Source organism: Pteropus vampyrus, unplaced genomic scaffold (genome assembly GCF_000151845.1).
Source record: "Pteropus vampyrus isolate Shadow unplaced genomic scaffold, Pvam_2.0 Scaffold21, whole genome shotgun sequence".
NCBI lineage: Eukaryota > Metazoa > Chordata > Mammalia > Chiroptera > Pteropodidae > Pteropus > Pteropus vampyrus.
The window spans coordinates 3,770,516-3,784,995 of record NW_011888802.1 but is presented as its reverse complement, the minus strand read 5'-3'; the positions used below and the strand labels follow the sequence as shown (position 1 = coordinate 3,784,995).

The window sequence follows — 14,480 nt, the reverse complement described above, 5'->3', positions numbered from 1 at the left end:
CTTTACACATAAGTGAATAATTTATGTCCTAAAATATATTTTTTAAATGCAAAAAGTGAGCCTTTTCTGATGAAATTAAAGTATTAGATTTCTTTGATAATTTCTAACACTATTCTCACAGCTCTAGCCAGTGCAATTAAACAATGAATCAAATAAGTATATATACTGAAACAGAGGGAAAAAAGACACAATTATGACTGTCTGCAAATTATATTTTATACTTGAAAGCTCAGAGTCAAAAATTAAATATATATTTTAAAAATATTAGAAAATGCCATACAAAGGCAAATGGCATAATCAATATACAAAAGTAGGGATTTTTATAACAAAAATACACAAGTAGAAAATATCTTTTGAAGATAGACCAAAAAAAAAAGAATTATATTAGAGTAAATGAAACAAGAGACATCTAAAAACTCTGATAGAGTAAAAACTTACTAAAGGATAAAAATAAAGCTTTATGTAAATCGAGATGTTTTTCTTTTAGAAAGAAAATAAATAGCCAGCAGAATCTCACTACTGTTGTTAGAGCACAGTATTATGCAATCTTTTTGGATGTTAGTTTTAATTATTATCAAATATAAAATATCCCTTACCTTTGATTTAGCAATTCTTCTTCTAAGGAATTGCCCTACAGATACAGTTGCAACAGGAAAAAATACTTACATGGAAATTATTTCTCCAAATGTTTTATTATAATAGACAACTTTGAACACATCTTAAATAACCAACAAGAGGATACTAGTTATGTAAATTATAATGTATACAAACCAATCCCTCAGTTAATACTGTAACATTATTAGATAATCTTTAAAATTATTGTTAATGTATATATAAATATAAAAATACACACATATAAAAACATTCTTATTATCCTAGTTACAAAAACCTGTATATGTAAAAACATACTATGTAAATATATGCATTTAGTGAGATCTGGAGTAATACTCATCAAAATGTCAAACATGATTACATCTGAAAAGTTAAATTTCACCTAACGATTGTTCCATGTCCTTTACTGTATGGTTTAAATGCATCCATCATTTTCAAAAATTTCTTTTATTCAAGAGCTAAGAATGTATTTTTATTTGACTATCATTTATCAGTACAGAATTATCAGAACAGCACAGTACCATATGGTTTTAACACTAATATCTAAAATAGATGGTTCATTAACTTTAAAGTTATTATAAGACATTTAAGTTTTTTTCTTGATTCTGGAGAAAAAGTTTTTCCCCTTGCATTAGAAGATATTTAGTGATTTATTATTATTTTATAAATATTTATAAAACATATTTCTTTAAAGGATACACATAAATCATATAGATGGATGACTGTCTCCAAATATATGGAAAAAAATATAAATGGTACTGTGAAAATGCCTGAAAAATTTCACTGTTAACTCTATTTTCTTTATGTTTAACAAAATTCTTGATTTTGCAATGGCATTCATTAAAAATGTGTGTAAGTTTTGAAAACATAAAAGTACCTGTTTAATATGAACCTAAATAGTAAGAAGATATGAAAATCTTTTTTCTATTATTTGTAGATTCCTTTTCTTTAATTATAAACTGTTTGTAATTTTTTAAATGAAAGACTAAAAGAAACAGAACATTTCAATTATTCCTCCACTTTCTAGATGTTTGCTGTTTGTTTTTAGTTTAATCTGTGCCTTGTAAAAATGATACTTTATCTTCCTCTTTAAAATATAATTTTAGTCTCATAATTGATCAAATATCCATTCATTCAAACGAACATTCCGTGAACACGTATTTTGCACCATCCTTATGCCCAACAATAAACTAGGCACAGTGGCCTGTAAAAAAAAAACAGAAAAACTAAAAATTCTTAACTTCACAATAAATCCATAATATAATAATTATAATAAAATATAATATGTTAATACCATAAGACAAAGTAATATAGTACCAAGCTCATGACAGGGAGTTATAACAATATCTTCCCATGGCAGGAAATAGTAACCTTCCCGTAGAAAATATCTACAATATTGATACAAACTGAAAGAGCCAATATTTTCCCCAAATGATAGAAAATAGTGTAATAAAGTGAAACTATTATACCAATTTGGGGGGAATCTTTGTGATTCAAGTGTGTTAGAAAGTAACTAATTTTGAGTTGCAATAGAAAGCTTAGTGAAAAAGTTTTGTCTCTTTCAAGTTGTAACTCTCTAAACTTGTGACAAAGATTTGAAAACCGCCCTCTGGTGACGTCTGAGGACTTCCTCTGCACCATCTGTTCTTTCGAAATGTCAGCACTATAAGTATCCAATACTGAGAACAAGCTGCAAGGAGCTCACAGAAATAGGACTACTAACTTTTATCAGATTCGGCCCACTACTTGCCATAGATGGCAACAGAAAAATCTGATGTCCTTTACTTGATGAATACAGTCTTCATCAGAAATGACTAGAAATGTAGAGATTCTTAAGAATTAATTGACACAATATTAAAAGATTTGGGATAAAAAATAAAGTGTATATGTTGTTAAAATTTTATCACTTCTTTTTTGGCTGAGATACTATAAGGAACTCAATATATTTAAATATATTTAGAGCTCATTAAACTTTGAAATATTTGTTACTTACCAGAGATAGGAATATAATTTGCCTGCATTTGAATCAAACAGTATTCACAAATGACATGATCATGTTCTGTGTATTACTTAATAGCTACTTGATAAGAAAATCCATAGAATATCAGTCAACTCTGATCTCAACCTTAATTTTATCTGCAATAAAAATTTAGGAAATATACACATTTGTTTTAAATACCTTGTGGGATTTTTTTAAATAATACTTTTTTAGATAATATTTTTTAATCTCTATCTTCTAAGGCTTTTCTCTATGCTAACAACCTTGAAAGGACAGTCTGGAAAAAAGTATAGTCAGTTGAACAACTCACAAGACAGAAATATGAGAATTTTTCCCTGATAATAAATATCTGGGTAAACACAAATTTTACTTTCCTAATTTCTTTAAAATATGAGTGTTTAAGCAAATATTATAATATTGTCTTGTCGCATTTGAAAACTTCATATGACTACTTCGAAAGAAAGAGTTATTAAATAGACCTATCTGATTATAAGCTGTCTACCTTTAAGTGACAAATATTAATTTTAAGTAGACTGTAAAACTTAACTAAGCCTACTGTAATACCTGGAGCAAACACTAAAACAATAACACAAACAAGTATAGAAAAAAATCCAACAGGTAATAAAACAGATATCTAAAAAATATTTAAATGACCCAAAAGAAGATAGGAAAAGGTAAACAGTGATAACAAACAACAGATGAAAGAAAAACAAACAATGGATTATAAACTGGTAGACATAAATGTATGCAAATTTATAACTATATTATTTGTTAATGGACTAACTGTTACAACTAAGTCAGAGAATATAGAATTGAAGAGTGAAATGGTGGTTGCCAGGGGCCAGAGGGAGGGAGAAATGGACAGTTAAGATACCTCATGTATCAGAACATCTCGTGTTGGGGCTACCACTTGGTTAAGTTTAGACTAGTCCACAGACAAGTGTCATGATCTGTTGTTCCTCCTAAGGATCAAATAGGTAAATTAATTAGAGAATAACAGAATCCACTCCTGCCTTTTTAAATGTTGAAAATGTTATTACTCTTTGCAAGTCCTCTGAGATAAAACAGTACTTCTGATTTACTCTTTTGGCTGGGGCCTAGAATTTCAGGGAATTTTACTTGGCTCTTCTTCCCAATTGACTCTTAACCTCAAATCCAGGTAACCAATGTGAGAGCCTTTCTAGATGTTAAATATATGTAATGCCCTTATTACACACTGGAAGACTGGGTCCATAGCATTAGGTTGGGTCTGTGAATGCACTACACTCACCACAGGATGCGCTTGGGCTATATTCATCACTTAGCATCTATAAATCACCACTTTAACCCAGGGGACAGTAATTGTGATTGCATTTCAAGTCCCTGGACATCAGTATCAATTCACATCCTGAAGCTAAAAACTCTTAAATTTTGGATATTTCTTTTCTCCCAAAATTAATTGTTATGGCATATCACTGTAGGCCCCGTAAGGGAAGAATATTTACTGATATACTTGCCAGGTCCTTTAGATCTATCTTTAAAGAGTCCCATTGTTCACTTTAATTGGTATGCTTTGGGGTTGTAAATTGGCTTAGATTAAGAAGTGTTTTGTATTGGGTGTCTCTTGCCAAGCTTTTCTTCACCAACTTCGTTCTCCGCACCTCCCCGCCCCCCGCCACCTTTTTCTCATGACACAATTCAAATAATAATATTTTACTCCATTTAGCTATTCCTCTATCCCTCCCCTAGGAACATCATGATCATTAGTAATTTCTACATATAACTGAAGGTCAAGGTAACTTGGTTGCCCTTCTGACGTTATTTCCCATTATAGTAATTTTGACTATTCCTCTATGTTTAAGCACCACTGCCTAATATCTGCCAGTCTGGAATCATAACCACTGAGACTACGGAGCAGAGTTCCATGACAGCATCTCTAATCATAATCTATAAAGGAAACCAATAAATTTTTCAGAAAGCACGTGCCACCGTCACCGGTACACTTCTTATTGCCTTGATAAAATAATGGTCTTTCTGTGCCCTCCAGACAACAAATATAGTGGGATCACTGATCTGAAAATAAATTCATTTTAACCTTTCCCCTTTTATGATCTTTCTCAATTCTTCCTCCATACTCTGCCAAAGCAGTTATGACACCTCCACCTCACTGACTATAAGCAATCATCATATTCAAACCCTAAATGGTCATGCAATAAGCTGGTAGGATCAGTTCGATATTGTGCCCTGATATTAAGCCCCAAAAGTTCCCTTGACAATAAATTCTCTCCTATTCAGTATTTTCACCTATTGCCTAGAAGAGACTCTTCCACACTTGTATTCTTAGTTTCATCATGACATAGTAGCTAAGCACAGAGACCTTATTATTGACCTGAAGAAAATGAGAACACCTTAAAGAGAACAAACATGTTTTGAGGAACGTAGGTGTTGTCTACAGAGTTTCAAGGATTTGGAAGCTGATTAAGAAAAACGATTCTACCATGAGGTGGCAAAAACACACACATGCTATCCTGGGAGGCATTTGACAGGTATGCATGGGATAGCAGGAGGTGGAAGTCTGTCAGAGAAGCAGTCTTTCTGTTCATATTTTTCCTTCGTTCCTTCCTTCTTTCCTCCCTCCATCCCACTGAATGGAAGGAAGATGATAAATACCTTCAACTTTCATTGAAAATAAACATTATACTTTGTTTTCCAGTCTCCTACCACTTTAGCATTTCCTGAAGAAGTACTGACTTTACATAGGCAAATTGTTATTGGAAATCCTTCATCTCCAACTAATGGATCTTCTCTAATTTATTGCAGGACATTCCAGTTAGGTTCTGTTATTTCTAATTCAATCCCCTTTTATTGCCCCTGTGTCACTCATATATAATATATACAACAGTATCATTCACATATATATACAACTGACTCTTGAACAACACAGGTTTGAACTGTGAGGGTCTACTTGTAAGTGAATAGTTTTCAACTGACCCACACAATTCAAACCCATGTCATTCAAGGGTCAACCGTGTGTGTGTGTGTGTGTGTGTGTGTGTGTGTGTGTAAAATCCTCATTCTCCAGCTATTGAATCAAATATGCTCTCTGTGGTAAAAATTTCAGATCGCCTAAATACTGATAGGGAGTGCCTTCTAAATCTGCATGGCTTTGCCTGATATAGATTATTGTGCAAAACATGTTGTTTCCCCTTCCTGACTCTTTTTTCTCATTCAGGCATAATAACATATGAAGTTCTAGTTTAGTTTACAGCCATGTCACCCTGAACAAGCCTGATCCTGTCTGATCTCAGAAGCTAAGCAGGGTCGGGCCTGGTTAGTACTTGGATGGGAGACCACCTAGAAAGACCAGGTGCTTGTAGGCATAAAAAATAAAAAATAAGGAATTGTACCTTGACAAGGTCCTTGCAATCTGTGAGGTCAACCAAGGGTTGCCTCACCTAAGGAAAAAAAAAAAAATTAATGAAGTTCTAGGTTAGAATAATCTACTTAATAATGCCCACCACTTGACAGTATTTCTCTTGTGTTTTAATTTAGTTCCTGTTAATATTATAGTACAGGTATTCCCCGCTTTTTGAAAGTTCACATTATGCCACTTCCTCTAATGAAAGACCTACATCAGAACCTATTTTTAACTGCAAAAATCCAAAGAGAATTTTCGCTTTTACAAAAAAAAAAAAAAAAGGAGAAAAGTGAAATAATGTTCAGTGTTTTTGTTTTGCATCCAGCCATTATAGAGACAGCATGAACCCCAAACAGCAAGAGCGTCCCCACCAAGCTCCTTCCCTGGAACTACAATCAGCATCAACTCTCAATAGCTTTGAACTATGTCTGTGATCTGATCATCTGTGCTTTTTCTCAATTTATTTTGTGATTTCATTAGCAAGAAGTGTCTTAAGGTAACTGCTTCTTCGCTTTACGCTGTTTGGTTAATGAAAGATTGCATAGGAGCATTCTACTTTCAGATAGCAGGGGAAACCTGTATTTTATTATTACTAATAGTTTAATAATAACAATATACGATCATTATAGATCACTTAGAAAACATTACAAAATAATAATTGATAATTCCATCCTCCAGAGATAAATAGGGTAAATTTATATTTTCTTCTAGTTTATTCCTTCTAGTTCTTTTCAACTATTATGTTTAATATGTTTAGATTGACAGAAAAGTTGCAGAGATAGTAGAGTTCCCATTGCTATGGTAATTTGTCAGAACTACTAAACATTGCAATATTGATAAATTATTATTAATGGGCCCATTATCATTTCTTAAGTTTTTACCTAATGTATTGTTTACTGTTCCAATATCTTATCTGGGAATACCACAATAGTTAGTCAGCAAATCTCTGTAGGCTCCTCGATTCAGACTTTGTTTGTTTTAAATGAGCTTTATCCTTTTCAAAAGTACTAGGATGGAGTTTTGTAGTGTCCCTAAGTTTGGGTTTGTCTGATGCAAGCAAAAGCAAATGGCGTCTTATGAAATAACTTTTATTTTTTTGATTATTGTAATTATAAACAATTTATACATTTTTGTTTGCTTTACCTGAATTCTGGCATGACATTGTCTGATGATGAACTTCATTTTTTTCTTTATATTGTTTTAGTTGTTACAAACATTAAAAAAACCTTTAAAATAATTTTAGGTTTATAAAAAAGTTGCAAAGGTAATACAGAGATTTTTTTGGCATTCTCTCACTTTTTTCCTCATGCCACTGAAATCTGATATCCCAGGGTGCATTAATTAAAAATAAGAAACATACATTAGTACATTACTACTAACTAAACTCCAAACTTTATTCGGATTTCAACCATTTTTTTTTTCTTGAAGTTTTAGCTTTATTGATTTGTGAAGTTTTATATTTTTTGTTATTGACACTTGATGTTTTTTATTTGACCTTTTAACAGGGGAATTTTGAACATGTGTTATCTCTATTAATATTTAACTTTATGGAATCATTCAAACATTCAGACTCTACTCCAAATAAGTAAATATTTAAGATAATCTCTTTTAATTATTTCATATATTTTACACATAAAACTGTAATTTGCATAAATTATTTTTAGAATAACGGAAGGAGAGATTTAATTTAAGTAAATGTTTCTGTGGTGATTTTTAAACTATTTGGGAAAAAAATCAACCAGATTTTCCATTAACATCCTTTTTTGTTTCAAAGATCCATGCTAGTATACCACATTGCATTTAGTAGTCATGTCTCTTCTGATCTATTCTACTTATTTTTTTCCCTTGATTTTTACTTAATGCTATTTCTCAAGGTCTTTGGATCAAATAAATCATGCAGTATGTTCCTTACCTGGGATTTCCTCAAGTGTCTCTACGAGGAACTATAACATTATGATACCATTTTTCTAGCATTTTATTAACTTCATGTGTTCCATGCCTTTGTTTTATTTTCATAGTTTCAACTAAGTGAATAATCCTTAGGGAAATTTTATTTTTCTTTTATCACTGCTTCTATATGTGGCACGCTGAATCTCCTTGTCCAATCCCTTAATAGTACCTTGAGCAGAGTCTATGTCTTGTCTGCCATTTTGGGTTTTTCAAACTCTGTCCTGCCTGATATTCGATTTCCATCTTCATTTAAAGGTCAGATCCTTCTTTCATTCCTCCATGAAGATGTGACCTGGGATCCTATTATGTATGTATGTATATATGTATGTATGTATGTATGCATGTATGTATGTATTTACTATTATTAAATTTATTGGGGTGACATTTGTTAATAAAATTATATAGGTTTCAAGTGTACAACTCAACAATACATAATCTGTATACTGTAATGTGTTCACCACCCAAAGTCAAATCTAATTTCATCACCATATACACCTGTCCCTCGATTTATGTGGTGTTTTTCTGCAAATTTTTATATGTGATTTCCATTTACATGGTCTCGTTTTACACGGTTCTTTTTCATTTTCATTATTGGTCATTACTCCTTCTAAAAAACAATAGCTTAACTCGGCAACATGTAAAGAACTGATACTTACTAACACACAATTATCAATGATCAACCTGTTCATTGACTAGCAAATAAAAAAGCATGGGTGACTACTGATGTTTTTCAGGACTGATTTTACAAATGTTTTGCTGTATAAGCTGAAAATTATAAGAAAGAAAAATGTCTTCTTTTTAAAATATTTTTACTTTTAGTTAATGCATCCAGTCATCAGCACAATTGAGAACATCCAATTATAAAAGTTGTATATTTGCCACCAAATACAACTTCCTTGATCCAACATTTAGATCAAGGCATTATTTCCATCTTTAAGATTAATTATATTAAATACAGTTTTAATGGTATTTTTAATAAACTTGAATATAATGAATCACTTACAGTTACAGAAGCCTGGAATAAATACACAATATTAAGTTGTATCAAGAATATTGCTTTAGCTTTGAGTGATATAAAGCTGTCAACTTTAAATGCTTGCTGGAAAGCAATATGGCGAGAAGTTGTTGTACCAGGGAATATGATTCCAACAACTGAAGAAGGATTAGTTGACATTAGTAATTTATTAAATAAATTTCAAGAAGTCTCTGAGAATTTGAATGTAGAAGATACTAACGAATTACTGGTTGATCATGAATTAACTGATAATGAATTAATCCACTTAATATCTGAAGCCCATCCTGCCGATGAATAGAGCAGTGACCTTGAACCAGTTTCACGCACTGCAGAAAATATTTACGGAGCTCTTCCACTGGCTATAAAACTTGAAACTGTAATTCTAGATATTGATCCAAACATCCAATGAGCTTTAGATTTTCAAAAAGATTTTTTTAAATGTTGCAGCAAATATTAAAAAATTTATGAAAACAGCAAAAGATGGGGTTGGAAAAAGATCATCCAAAATGCAAACATAAATAATGAAACCTAAGTAGTACTTCCAAATATTTTGAGCAATGAAGAGTGACTTTGTACCAATGAAAAAGAGGTTGACTGCTTTAGATTACAGTACAGACACTGACAGCGAATGTAATTTATTTCATTTTTTTCTGAATTTTTATTAGCATTTTTTTGTGAAAATATGTGAAATATTTTTTATGGCTTACATTGGCCTATTTCTTTAGTATTGTTTTCATACTGGTGGGCTCGTTTTATGTGGTTTTCTTCTGCATAAAGAAAAAAAAAAGATGCATGGAATGGATAATCCACATAAATTGAGGGACAGGTATATTTGAGATTTTGAATGGGGAGTTGAGAACCATACTGCTATTGTCTGGCTCCAAGTTATCACCTCTTCACTCACATCCAAAACTTAGCTGTCTGAATTTAAACAATAAAATAATATGTGGCATATTTCCTAATTGGTCATTTAATGGTGTCCTTTCTTTTGTGTGTTGTTGGATCTCAGGCCAAGAGTGACAGATCATCAATGCATTTTATGTGGTTGGTGCTCAAATACTGATTCACTCATGAAAAAACCATGTATTCTTCAGACAGCTCATTGTGTTACTCTCCTTGGTTTCCTGTATGTCCTTTTACACTTTTACTCTTCTTCTTCTTTTGAGGCTTTGACCTAAACTCACTTGCTCTTCTGATCCCTTCAGATAGCAAGCAGTTCTTTTCAGTGAATATGGGTAGGGAAGTTCAAGTTCAGCAAATATTGACAGTGTCTTCTTGAACATAACAAAGTATGGAAATGTAGGCTATTTATTTTTGACATCTGTCTCAGTCCTATCCCTCTCCCTATATTTTTGTAGGTGATATGGTGTTTAGTTGTTTATACCTCCAAGGCAGGCACAGAGATAAATCATAAAATCATTGCCTAAGGAGATGTCCACTTGGGGAATAAGATGATACTACTCTCATTGTTCTCACTGTCCATTTTCTCCTCCTGCTGTTTCAACTCATCTTTCATGTTCTTCTCTTTCTGATGTCACACTCTCATCCCAACAGAGGGTAAAAAAAAAAAAAAAAAAAAAAAAATCTAGCCCTGGAATAAATGTCAGGCTTTTTAAATTTGTGCTGAATGCCATCCAGAATAATACTGGTGTTCTCTTGTAAAGAAATGAAAATGAAGCACAGAAATAGCAGTGTCTGTCACAGATGTAAATCTAGCACATATTCATATCCGATCCTCTAGTCCATAATTAAGAGAAATTCAAGGTCACACAATACGTTTACTACAACTAGAGAAAACCTATGACGTTGGTGAGACAATTCATAATTAATCTATAGCAGCAGTGTCCAATCTTTTTGGCACCAGGGATTGGTGCTCTTATGGGAATCTAATGCCTGATGATTTGAGGTAGAGCTGAGGCAGTGATGCTAGCGCTGGGGAGCAGCTGCAAATACAGATGAAGCTTCACTCGCTCACCCACTGCTCACCTCCTGCTGTGTGGTCCAGTTCCTAACAGGCCACAGACCAGTACCAGTCTGCAGCCCAGGGGGTGGGGACCCCTGATCTATAGGATGCACTTAAAACTTACATGGCACAACGCAGTAAAAAAATCACAGAAATCAAACTCACAAAAACTACGTTCTAATCTAAGAAGTATGATTAGAGGCATGTATTACTTAATGACAGGGATACATTCTGAGAAATGTGTCATTAGGTGATTTTGTCATTGTATGAACATCATAGAATGCACTTAAATAAACCTCGATGGTATAGTCTACTACACACTAGGCTATACAGTATAGTCTATTTCTCCTAGACCACAAGCCTGTACAGCATGTTACTATGCTGAATACTGTAGAGAGTTATTTGTGTATCTCACCATATCTAAACATAGAAAAAGTACATTAAAAATACAGTATAAAAGATAAAAAATTATACCTATAAAGGGCATTAACCATGAACGAAGCTTGCAAAACTGGCAGTTGCTCTGGGTTAGTCAATGAGTGAGTAATATGTGAATGAGAAGTCCTAGGACACCACTGTACACCACTGTAGACTTTATAAACACTGTCCCACAATCCTCCCTGCTTTCTTCTGTCACAGTAAGAAAGAGAACATCACAGCTATCAATGCTGCTCCATGAATAGGGACATGGACAGACTGATTGGAAATATTGAGGAGAAATTGCTTGGGTAAGGCTTGATCACCATAATAGTGACTATCGGCAAGGAGTGAAAGGTGGCCTAAGAAACAGTAGGAATAAAAAAGCAAGATAGAGAGATAAACATAGGGAATTGTCATGGCAATGTAGTTTTGGATTTAGCTACTGCATGCTGGAGCAGAGTTCAGATTAAGGAACTTTGTGGTATTCATTGAATAAAGAGGGTATGTAACATGGTGATGATGTAGAACATAGGACTCAATATTTTGACTTTGGAAATTTGTTTTTAGTTCCACTGACCCTATATATGGCACAAAGGGCTCTCTCTGGCATTGAGTTGATGAGAGAAATAAACTTATTTATGTGTTACATCATTACAACCTGAAAATATTTCCAAAATACAGGGACAAGCTGGATCCACACTACCACAGAAAGCTTTTACTCAAATGGCAGTGGCACCTGATACTTATTAAAGAAACTCCTGTGGATCTGTGTCCTTGTACAGGATCTTAGATTCTCAACAAAGAATGTATAGTATTGTTCTCTGAATACCATCAAGCTAGATCTGGGCGGGCTGAAGAGCCTCCTGAATATGTAGCACAAGGGAGGTGAGCTCTTCTGTGCTGAAGTAGGTCCGTGGCTGACTGATTGGGATGTAATCTGTACACTCAAAACTGAGGTGTTGTGAGTGAGAGGTAATTGATTGACAAGCCCCACAGATATTACTCCTGTCAGAGGAAAAAAATTCTTCCTGAACCACATATACTTCCATTTCTTACAAGGAATTCAGTTCCATTATCATCTAACCTTATGGGACCAACGTCTTATGAGTTTCATTGTTGACCTAAACATCACTATGTGGAACATGACTGTAGTTAGCTGTTTCTTCTTAAAAAGCCTAATTAAAATTTTCCTCTTTGATTTTTCTCACCTGTTTGTTCAGCAGACAAGTATTAAATTCCATTTCTTATTTAAAATTGCAATGAAGTAACAATAATGGTAAAGATCATTGATATCAATATCATGATTTATTGAACATTTAATTTGAGCAAGCTCCCATTAAACCAGAAAAGTACTATGTGTTAATAATATATATTCATAGTATGCATATATGTATATATAAATATTCATATGCTCATTTGTTTTTTATTGATAGGTTCTCCTTTATTTTCCTGCTTGTAATGATATTTTGGAAAACACTGGTTTATTTTGGATATCAGTACTGTACATAATTTTATTTATTTTGAAATTATTACAATTCACATTTTAAGATAAGCACTTGAGACCTTTAGGCAGGAAGAAATAGACCAAGCATAATGGGCCTTGAAGTCCAAGATATCTGTTACCTCTCCTTTACAAAATCACAGTGCAAGATGGCAAATGAGCCACATGCAAAGAAACATATTTGAAATAAACTTTTAAAATTATATTAGTTCATGGTTCCAAATAAATCATTTCCTTTGAAATATGATTACAATTACCTTGCACTCAGTTTCTAATACATCAGCAAACAGTCAAGTGAGAGAGTAAGTAGCATGATACTGAAAATATTTAATTATTTTCATTTACTGATACTTCTATAATGGGACCCTGTGGAATCTATCCCTGTTGTCTCTGCCAATTGTTATACTGGTTCAAAATGAATACGCTGAGAAACAGAAAGCATTTGATTTAATTTGCATAAGTAGTGGTTAGCTCAATAGCAAAAATTATAGAGATACCCAGTGACATATGTGATCTGGGACAAGTTGGCTGTGACATCTGTTATACTGTTTCAGCTGGTCTGGTTGGCTAAGTGTCTCTTCTGCAGTCACCACTCCATTTGCTTCCCTCATAAAATAAAGTATTTAATTTGACATGATCACTTCAGCTAGAAGAGGACCTATCTGTTTCATCAGTTAGAGTCTCCAAACAAGTTTCCGTTCTGATCTCAGAAAATTCTATGACTTTTAGAACATTCCTCAAGTCAAATTTGAAATAGAATTATCAGAGATATCAATTCAGAAAATACATAATTGGTTCTCATTTCATTTCTCCTTCTTGTGTAGTCAGATACCAAAGAAAAGACGTATTTCAAGCCTAATAAAAACAATAAATTCCTCAATGTCTTTGTCTTCAAAGCGTCATTTTTTGCTTTTCTATTTTAGCATAATTACGGATCCATCTAATAGCCTTCAAAGCAAATATAAGGAAACATGTCCCTGTCTAGACTTAATGTTACCTTTGGCAAATGTATCGATGCCATCAAAGTCAGTTTTCTTAAGCCATACCACCAGTGTGCCAGAATAAATCTGCATGGTGTTCAAAGTGCACCACGTATCTATAGTTCCCTATTTGTCCTGGCCCTCTCTCTCATCCCCAAGACATCCTTATCCTTAGTGTTTCTGATGCTCTTAACAGAACCATATGAGTAGCAGTTTTCATCAAGCTCTTTGGTACAAACTCTGAAATAAAGCAGGGATAATTATATTCTCAGGAATAATCTTGCAAGCCAGGTTATAAATGCTAACTTTTGAAATTTTACCATATGAGAGATAATATTTGACCTGTTTGAAGAACAGGTAACTGAGGCTCAGAGATGTTAAATAACTTTCCTAATGCGTCACAATTAGTAAACAACGGAGTCAGGATTTACACGTGAGGCTTTGCTGCTGAAGTATAATCAAAACATTTTCTAAGATGGAGATGCAGTGAAGGTCTTCTGACAAACCAATGATTTTTCCAGCTACCACTAAGACTCCTTAATGACCTCAGGGAATATAAAGTAATAGTAAGGTAGGGTGGAATAATTTTTGATGAATAAATACCAATAAATTAAAGGCAGGTATTCTGTTTGTGAAGAAATAG

The 14,480-nt window shown here is 33.2% G+C and overlaps 1 pseudogene; it reads left to right on the top strand.

The window, feature by feature from the left end:
- Nucleotides 1-5,850: 5,850 nt before the first annotated feature.
- LOC111736715 lies at nt 5,851-5,970 on the top strand (annotated as a pseudogene).
- Nucleotides 5,971-14,480: the final 8,510 nt, after the last annotated feature.